Source organism: Halictus rubicundus, unplaced genomic scaffold (assembly GCF_050948215.1).
Source record: "Halictus rubicundus isolate RS-2024b unplaced genomic scaffold, iyHalRubi1_principal scaffold0027, whole genome shotgun sequence".
NCBI classification, from domain to species: Eukaryota; Metazoa; Arthropoda; class Insecta; order Hymenoptera; family Halictidae; genus Halictus; species Halictus rubicundus.
Genome location: NW_027488568.1, coordinates 1,817,984 through 1,828,420, shown reverse-complemented (window position 1 = coordinate 1,828,420; position 10,437 = coordinate 1,817,984).

The window sequence follows — 10,437 nt, the reverse complement described above, 5'->3', positions numbered from 1 at the left end:
TTCTATTCGAAGTCGGATGAATCGCGAGCAGTTATTTGTATCTTTATTCGACGAGCGTCTGGTTTCGAGATTTGTATTCGACGTGCCTCCGGATGATTTTCTGGCTACGTCAGGATTTATTCGGATGGTCGATTGCAACGCCCCCATTTATTCGACGGATTTATTTGTAGATACTCGGCGTCCGCCGACCATCCGAACGATTTTAGGCGTCGAATAAAAATTAATTTCAGAATGTATTCGAAGGCAGATGTCGCGGCGAAATTTATTCGATAAAGTTCGCGGGGAACTTTTATTCGATATCCGAAGCTCGATGTGGCCAGACGATTTATTTGAGGATTTATTCGGGACGAGTATTTGGCAGAGATGAAAATGAAATGTATCTTTTATTCGAAATTGTATTCGATGTTCGGATGGCCGACTTTTTTATCCGACGTTGCCAAACCATAATACGTAAATACGTACCACGGTACAGTGACTACCATTAATAATCGAACACTTTTTATCGTTTAAACTTTTAACGCTTGTTTACATAAATAAATTTTGATTATTTAAACAATTGTTTAAACAAATAAATTTTTGTTATTGAAACAAATGTTTACACCAGTACATTTTTACTAGTTAAACGCTAGCTTACACAAATAAATTTGTACTATTTAAACAATTGTTTAAACAAATAAATTTTTATTGAAACAAATGTTTGCACCAGTACATTTTTACTAGTTAAACGCTAGTTTACACAAATAAATTTTTATTATTTAAACAATCGTTTAAACAAATAAATTTTTATTGAAACAAATGTTTGCACCAGTACATTTTTACTAGTTAAACGCTAGTTTTCACAATTAAATTTTTATTATTTAAACGATTGTTTAAACAAATAAATTTTTATTATTAAAACAAATGTTTGAACCAGTACATTTGTATTATTGAAACAAATGATTAAACTAGTACATTTTTATTACTTAAAATATTGTTTAAACAAACACATTTTTATTACTTAAACAATTTACGTCACGTTTTGCAGTGAGTAAAACTCTTTATAAGAAAAGGAAATGTCATTGGGTTTCACCATTGGTACTCTGCTGGATGTTAAGTTATTAAGACAATTTTATAAAGAACTCTTTAGATTATGTATTATGTACAGGTACACGTACATATGTAGGCATTGCATGCTATGGCATTTTTCTGTCTGCTCGTGGAAATTAAGAAATAAACTTTCTTCACAGAGTAAATGGCGAAAATTGTTATAGATTTTATTGGTAGTTCTTTGGGATGTAACTCCCTCGGTTCTACAATGAGTTCTGTCTCATCCTGGAGCTTCAAATCCTTTCCCCGCTTCTTCCTTCTCGTCTCGCTTCCTTAGCCAATAGGAAAATTGGGATCTTCTGGCTAGGCGTTGATTCGTCGGATGACTCGTCTTCCGGGTGCTGCTTGATGGTGATTGGCAGTGGATGGATCTTAATAGCGCACGCACGGGAGTGGAGTACGCATGAGGGTGAAGCCCCGCCAAAACAAGGGACGTGGGGCCATGTGGGACCGAACAAGAGAGAGGTCCGAGGGAGTTCCAAGAGATCCTTGACTGAGAATTTATGACCTCTTGTCCTTAACTGATTCCGGACTTCGACTATCCCTAATTTATGTAGAATTGGAGAAGCTACTCTAAGAGGCTGCGTGACTTTCTCTAAATTCCGCAATTAGTCTCGCCGACTCGAATTTCGTCAAGGATCTCTATGGAACTCTCCCGGTCTTTCTTTACCTACTCTAAACTATCGCGCCCAAATAAAATACGTATGTATGAAATACGCGATTACATCTTATATTTAAATTTCCCTCTCCGCGCCATTAATCGATACTATATATATCTAACTATGTTCGCGTGGTCAACTGGCCACGCTACATAAGCAAGCGATCGCTAGTGTTGATCTCAACATTATTACAAATAGTTCAAGAAATCTTGTCAGGGTAGTATACAAAAATAGCAGACAATTTGAAACTATTGAATGATTTTAAATAATGTACTCAAGATAAGTGGGAAGAATTTATCCAGAAAAGTATTAATGTTTAAAATCTGCATCGGCGGATTTCTCGTCGCCGTCTTCATTATAATTCGATTCCCCGAATTAACCGTTTAATCCGGGTATTATTGCCACCGACACCGGCGTCGTGCTTGAGCGATCACGCATCGGCGTTTTTGCCCGTCGCCGGTAAACACCGTCTTCCTCGCGCGACAACAGTCAGCTGTTCGAATTTGTAAACACCGGCTCTCGTGCGATTCTCATGCACGCGCCGCGCGGGCCGTTGGTTGTTTTCCAAACTCCGAAATCGACCACCTCTACCCTTTGTTCCCATCGCCGCCCCGACCGTTGGGACGCCGTTAGGACGTCCTAACGAACGGGCTGCTCTGCCTCATCCTTGCCTATTTCGAAAATCCCACTCCTCGTCCTGCCGAAACCAACGGCCCGCGTTAGTATAAGTAGACCTGCGTTTCCGAAACGGGTCTCCTTCCTTTGACTTCTGCTCGTGATCGACTGATCCTTGCATAGCGCTGATTTATTGTCTTTACGATCGACTGATCGCCGTCTAATACAAGTGTCTGCGGGCTTCGCGTTCACTCCTGTACCGTTACTGTTACCGTTCGTGAATATATCTTTTGTTTTCATTATATACTCTCTCGTTCTTCACACTATCCTCCTTCCTTACATATTTCACTTTTCTTTCTCTACTGCACCTTTTCTGAGTCCTTCTGACTCAGCACTTGGCTATATTCCGCAACAATTAAAAAATTATATAAATCTTCACCCAACAGAACCACTCCTGTCATTAAATATAAAAAAAGCGCAACAAAATATTAAATACACAATATCATTCACTTTGTAGATATTTTAAGTTTCTATACACGTGTGCTATCATTTTGTTCCGCCAGATATTGGCAAAAATGTTATTTTTGTCAAATAAAACTAAACAGGTTGGTAAAACCCAAATTGATTTTACTTATTCAATATATGTTATTAAACGTATCTTGAAATAGTCTATGGAAACAAATTTCAGTTGTAAAGTGAAAATAAATTAAAATCATGTATTGGGATTTGGGGTATAAATATAGGAGACGAAGTATTTGATAAGTTAGTTTTCTTTTATTATCCTGTAATATAAGATACATTGTTCGACAAACGATTATACAGACGTATAGTACTCAGCAATTTGTTTTTTTTTTTTTTTGGAGTATTTACAATGACGCCGATTGCGCTCCCATATCGTTTACTTCCTTAACTATTTACAAATTATTAATTGATGTTTATATTTCTTACACGATACCAACTGGAAACACTGCTTCATAGGTTCCAAATAGTATTCTTCCTCTCTGTTTTATTCGCTTTCACACATACTTCTGTCAATGTACATATACCGCCGTTACAAAAATTGGGCGCTGATATAAGCGATTTAATGAAAAAGTGTGGGAGACGTTCCAATGTGTTTCATACACCACGATTTTCGCAAAAAATCTGAAGACTAAATGATACGTACAAAGATAACGGATGAAAGGAGAAATTTTCATAAGTGAACGAAACTGCATAACTTGATGATAAATAAATAAATCTTACGTATAAGTATGTATGGCACTCGGCCTCCATTTTCCACGAAACTCATTTTGATCGACGATCCGCGGCAAGTTTGAAAGAAATATTTGTTATCGTATTTTTATTCTTTCGGTATGTCGTTTGCCATTCTTTTAAACTCGTTCGATTTGTACAAATATGTGAGATGATTTATTAATGAAAGTGAGGGTATGGGGGAACTGTGAACATTATTATTGTTATCGTTCTTAGCCTAACGTTCTTAGGATCGGCGTATTTCTCCATTCAAACGTTTGGTATTTTAAGTTAATGTAATAAAATTCAAATGCGACTGTGCAAATGCTACAGTGCTTTTATAATAAAAACGACAATTCATAAAATATATTTATATGTGTACAATTTAACATTATGTCAGTGAGTACTTGGCTTCTCTCCCTCTTTTTTAATAGACTGTTATGAACATTTTGTTGTACATAATCGAATGCGTCAAAAAGTGTAAAAGTGATGTTTATATGAATTTATAAAATTAGGAGCATTTGCTTGTTAATTTCCTTTTCGAAATTTCCACACTTTTATACAACAATATGATTGTGTAATAGATGCCCAATCGTTTGCGTATTTAATATTAATTTCTATAATTTCGAACGAAATGATAATTATGCTCACTGTCATCATCGTGTAAAACATTAACATCAGTTTCTATTAATCATACACGTGCGTACATTACACAAATAAACAAAACGGTACTAAAAATTAATGGATTGTTTGTGAAATAGACTTTAACAACGATGTAAATAAACTTTAATGCTATTGTTAATACCATTTAATTCGAGACATTGATCCTCCTGTACAAAGATTTACATTCAATGGAACGAGTAATATAGTGAATTCTATGAAGTGCATAAAAGTGTTCTTTCGGAATGTCGATAAACCATGATCAGTCTATAAGAAACTTTGATAGCACGTGTTTATGTGAGTCCTTACAGCTTTTGTTTAGACGAAAATGTTTCCAAAGTGAAAATAGAAATTTAGTCCTAATGTATCGATAACGTTTCTCTAACATTAAATATTACGTTATGTATCGTTCATATTATACAACGTTCAATCTTATATACAAGGTATTACAGAAGAGTTCGGCAACGTTTCATCTCGTTATGAGTATCAATGTCTGTCTACGACCCGTTAATAATGTTTTCCATCTGGCAATCATTTACCAATTAATAATACGTGCTTATCCTCGAGTGCTTACAATTAGTTACATTCGGCAGAATGTCGAGTCGAGTTTGAGTACAGTATGTACGCCGCGATTTCTTATAGAATTCGCCGCATCGGAAGGACGGTAGAAGCAAATCCCTCCAATTCGATAACTGTGCAAATTGAACGGGCATAAAGTTATTTGTATCATTTCTCTTTCCTTCAAACATCCTTTCCGTCTAACACCTCATTCGCACCTTCGCTTGAGCAATGGACACACATTTTCTTTTGCATTTTTTTAGTTTTAGATTATAAAAGAATATTGAACATCAGTGGCCGTTTTTCTAGACAAAACAAAACTGAATAATCTAGAACAGAGCCGGGGAACCGACCGCCCAGAGCCGCCAGATCAGGGCAGTTGACTCGAATTGAGGGGAAACATGTACCTTGTCTCTGCCAGTACCGGATCACAACAGATTATTACAACGGATTACAGTGGCAGAAGCGTGGGGTAATAGCGTCGTAGAAGGGGAAGGGTAGAGTGGAGGACAAGTCTTAATCTGGTGACTCTTGACCCACGAGACACACACTGCTTCTTTTCCCTGTTCTCGTTCTCAGTGCTTACCAGCGTCGTCCACCATTTGACTGGTATCGTATGATAGAAACAGCGTGCGACCCGCGTGCCGCCGCGCCAGTCCCCCGCCTCTGAAGATAAAGTCAAGCTAGGAGTGGTGCTGAAGAGTGGGAGGACCCGAAAATTAATGGCGGGGGTCATGCAGAAGAAGTTCCCCGGCTATGATTTACGATCTAAAATAAATAAAAATTATATTATCACTAGACTGCGGATCTCAATGCAAAATAAAAATTGTCTGCATCAATTGTCAGAAGTAGTAGCTGTATAGATGTTTCGTCCTTTCTTTAAAAATTCTAATAAGTTGCAAATGATATGTTGGCATTCTTAAATTCTTTCAATGTTTCTACCGTTTTAAATTGCTCCATCTCGATCTTGTCATGATTGCATAACACCCGTATTGTAATGATCGGGTGTAACAGTAGACATTAAGTTGATGCAATGCAAAACGAAATAATTTAATTTAATTTTCTGACATTCGTGTAGTACAATACCCAAACATGAAAAATGACTATAAAGTTTGGTTAAAATTTAAATTAATTTAGATTTGAATGTTCTTCTGAATAAATTCACAGAAACACAAGATATTTAACCAAAATTGTATTAAAGTGAATGATATCTCCGGTGGAGTATTAAAATGATTCCCTTTGGAAACTACAAACAGCGCAGTAGATTTATTAACTCGGTAAGGTGGCCAGACGAGGTTTAGATTTTCCTGTTTGTTTCGAAAGCGAAAATCTATAAATTAGAATCTGGCTGGACACTTTCTTTGCAAAATTATTGCGTTAAACTTTCACGGCGGTCGACGAGTGCTTTGAATTTGGTTATATTTCTCTCTCAGGTATAGGGGAAGAAGCTAGAACGTAAGGACGCAAGGTCAAGAGATTTGTGGGAAGAAAATCTTCAATGGGAATACACGCTGGACCGGAACATGATAATAGTATACGGTCATGAAAAAGATAGTTCTTTTGTGAAAATGGATTCGACGTGTCGGTATTGTTAACCGCAGTATGCGCTTCTGTAAAATAACATTGGAACTACTTAATCCCGATAATGCTAATAGAAAAATTTTATCAGATTATAAGGGTGATTCAGCTAATGAATGTGCTCTTTTATCGAGATATAAAGGTCACCTTGAGTTTCTGTAAAGGGTTCTTCCAAGGACTTCTTCAAGGTTCTTCAAAGACTTTCAAGGAATTTGAGCATTACTTGCATTAAAAATCATTACTAGAGAAATAATATCTATCTATCTCTAATCTATATCTATCTATTTATCTCAGTAACTATTCATTTTTCATTCCACATACACTTATAGTTTTGTTTATTTAGGATTCATTTCTCCCTTTGACCAGAAGATTACCCTTCACGATAAAGAAACTCGAAGGTGACCTTTATTTCTTGATAAAAGAGCAAAACGGAAAACAACTAATTATTCTACTCTTGATAGTATACAACTTTCATTTGAACCATTTTTTCATATACCAAATAGTTTACATATAATTTAGGTGGCACACTTAGTTGAATCCTGTATAGCTTTTAAAAGAAAACTTGCCGATACATACTTACATAAGATTACTTGTTGCTGTTCAATATGAATTTTTTGAATTTCACAGAAAACGAATTTTGTTATACTATATACTATATGTATACCAGAGTGAAGAAGGATAAAGGCACAGTTTTTTATCTTTGAAGAAATATTAACAACTTCAAGTGAGGCAATACGGAATAGCAATTGTAAGATAAAATAAATATAGATGTTAGATATTGTGACCAAATCGTTCGAGTAACCCCATGAAGAAAGGAGCTGCATGTAAAATAAGTTAAGAATGATTCTACGCAACATACAGAAAGATATATACGTGTATTCACATATATGCCATATTTTCATACGGAGATTAATTTTCAAATCAGTAACTATCAAAAATTTGACTAATGGACATGTATTGGTGCTTATAATAAGTAGAAATACTATACAATAAATAATTCTTTTAGATAGACCTTACTTAATAATACACATATCTACCCGTTTAAAATCTAAACTTAATTTTTTTTATATTTCAAAATATGGAAAAATTTAATTCTAAAACTATTTCTAACGTTCAATTATCAGCATAGATTTAAAAACTGCCATTTGCAATACCTTCGGTGATTTCATTGATAAACAAATTAAGTAAAGAGTGTTTAAGATAGAATGTTTGGTGTGTTCGTATACATTTGAAAAAGTAATGATTGAATTTTATTATTTTAAATTTATTAGGTATAAGATTTGTTAACTACCTTAATATTTTATTAACGGTATGCACTTGTGATCTTGTTTCAATTTCATTGTGCAAATTGGTATACTCAAGGCATAACAAGTTTACAGATTGGAAAACTCTAGACAGAATTTTATCGCTACCTGCTCCAATGTTCGTGTCAAGTGACTCGACATAGTTAAGTTGTGTACCGACACTGATAGGGATATTTCATATATTAATATAATGTGCATATTTAAAGTCAAATAAGTTGCTATCGTCACTGTACACAATATCAAGCTAAAGTACTTAGCACAAGTACATTAGTATAGATTGATTATCCACTTGGGAATTATTAAAGTTTAATACTGAGCCGAGAGAGGAGATATTATTGAAACTGCGAATGTAGTTCCAAAATTATGTAGGTCTGCTGTGGATTGTTAGTTCAGGTTTGTGAACGTGTGTCAGGCAGAGTTTAGTGAATATAGATTTACGCTAATTTTAACAGAACCAAATCACGGAAAAAGATATTTGTTTAATCAACGATATTGATTTAGAGAGGAACCGACTAAGATAAAAGGACATAGATCGTGTGTTATAAAGGAACACTGTTATTAGTTATACAGGGTGTCCCAATAATATTGTACTTCCCCGTAAGGGGTGATTTCCAAGCTCATTTGAAGTGACTTTTTCCTTTGAGAAAATCGTCTCCGCGGTTTTGTTAAGGAGTTATTACCGAAAAACACGAACCAATCAGAGCGCGGCTACAGTGGACAGATTACAACTCGGCCAATGCTGACGCCACACTCAACGTGAGGCGCTGTAACCGCGTTCTTATTGGTACGTGTTTTTCGGTAATAATTCTTCAACAAAGCCACGGAAAACATTTCCACACAAGAAAAAGTTACATCAAATGACCTCGGGAATCACCTCTTTCAAGGAAGTACAACATTTTTGGGACACCTTTATAATCGAAGTATAGTATCAGATGCATAGTTGTTTGGCGATTGAAGTAAGAAACAGACTGATATCTTTTTAAAAAGGCTTACAGTTTTCTATGTCGAAGTTGTAACAAAATATACTTAAGCAATGCTATTCGAACAATTAACCCTTTCGGTACGAGTGCTCTGTCGCCGTGACACTCCGGCTGTACGAAGCGAAGCACACTGCGGACAAATGGCCTATTTTTGGGCAGTTCTCTAAAGGTCATTAATGTATATATAAAGGTAATTCTTCACAGAAAATGAAATTTACCAATATAATTAATAAGTTTAACAAGAAATTAACAATTTTTATTGAAAAAAATGTATTTATAAAAACTAAAAAATTAAAATAAATAAATAAATAAATTAACCATACGTAAAGTTAATAATAAGAAACTTAAACAAATTATAATAGTAGTAAACAAAATTAACAAACTTAACAAATCGCTACTCGCTATCCGACTCATTCTCAGTACTTTAAATGTGATCATAAAATAAAACATATATTAAAAACAAATTCAGAATGCGTAAAAATGATTATTATTTGATTATTAATAATAATTCGTGATATACACGAATATTGAATTTTTCTATAAAAGTAAATTCCGCACTGTGAATGTGGCGGATAAATGGCAAAATTTTCGACAAAAATCCAAATTTGTTTGGAAACAGAAAATTAAATTTAACAATACAACTAATATATTTAAAAAGAAAATTAAAAAATTTTCCACAATAGATCCTAAGCAAACAAAACTATAACAAGTAATATATCCGAATAAGAATCTCAGGATGTATTTTGCCGTTTTTGTTATATGTTAATTTGAAGTTTTATATGCAATTAATAAATAGAACCACCGTTGAAAATTTATACAAGTTTAATGTACATGTAATGGTAATTATTCACAAAAAATGAAATTTAACAATAAAATTAATGACTTAAAAAAAAAATTAACAATATGTATGTATAAAATTGATTGTTAAATGATTGTTCAATGATTAATAATATCAATTTCCTCCTAATATGTAATTTGCCAAAGGAATTTATCGTACATCGTGATATGCACGTGTAGTGAGATACATATGTATATCCCGCTTGTCCACACTGTGCGCCGCTCCGAAAATGCACACATAGCGCGTGGTCAGTTGTTTTTTGTATGAAGATTTTCCTAAACGTTAAATAAGAACTGTGTTTAATTAAACAATGTTTCCTCTAACAAGTGGCGTTTATAGTTTTAATATTAAAAGGCATTTATATAAAATCCGCCATTATAGATGGCGCTCGTGTATACAGGCTGTCACATGGATGCCGGATATATCCGACGCTCGTACACACACAGGTCATCAGATGGATGCCGGATATATCCGGCATTCTTGCCGAAAGGGTTAACAAAAAAGAAGTTAGTTTTAATAATGCACATATATGCCTCATAATTTTATTTTAATTCTTATTGTGGCCTAATTCCGGGATTTACATATTGTGTTGCAACACCAGAAATTATACTACAAGACGATCAAAGGGTGTACATATTTTTAGCGAAATTAACATTTTTTTGCAGAGAGTTTTAAACGTAATTTTTGCCAATCTAAGAAGGCAATTCCAAATATCGTTTGACTCAATGGGTACTTGTTGACAATTTTGCAAATTCAAATTAGAAATACAATTGTTGTAAAACTAAACTTCTTACATCTCTGCAGGTATGAAATTCAAGATATTCGTCATTAATTCTTTTTAATGATGCATATGCTCATAAATTTAATTTAATTATTAGACTGCGGATTTTTATGCATTTACGAAAAATTGGCCGAGCGTTAAATAAAAC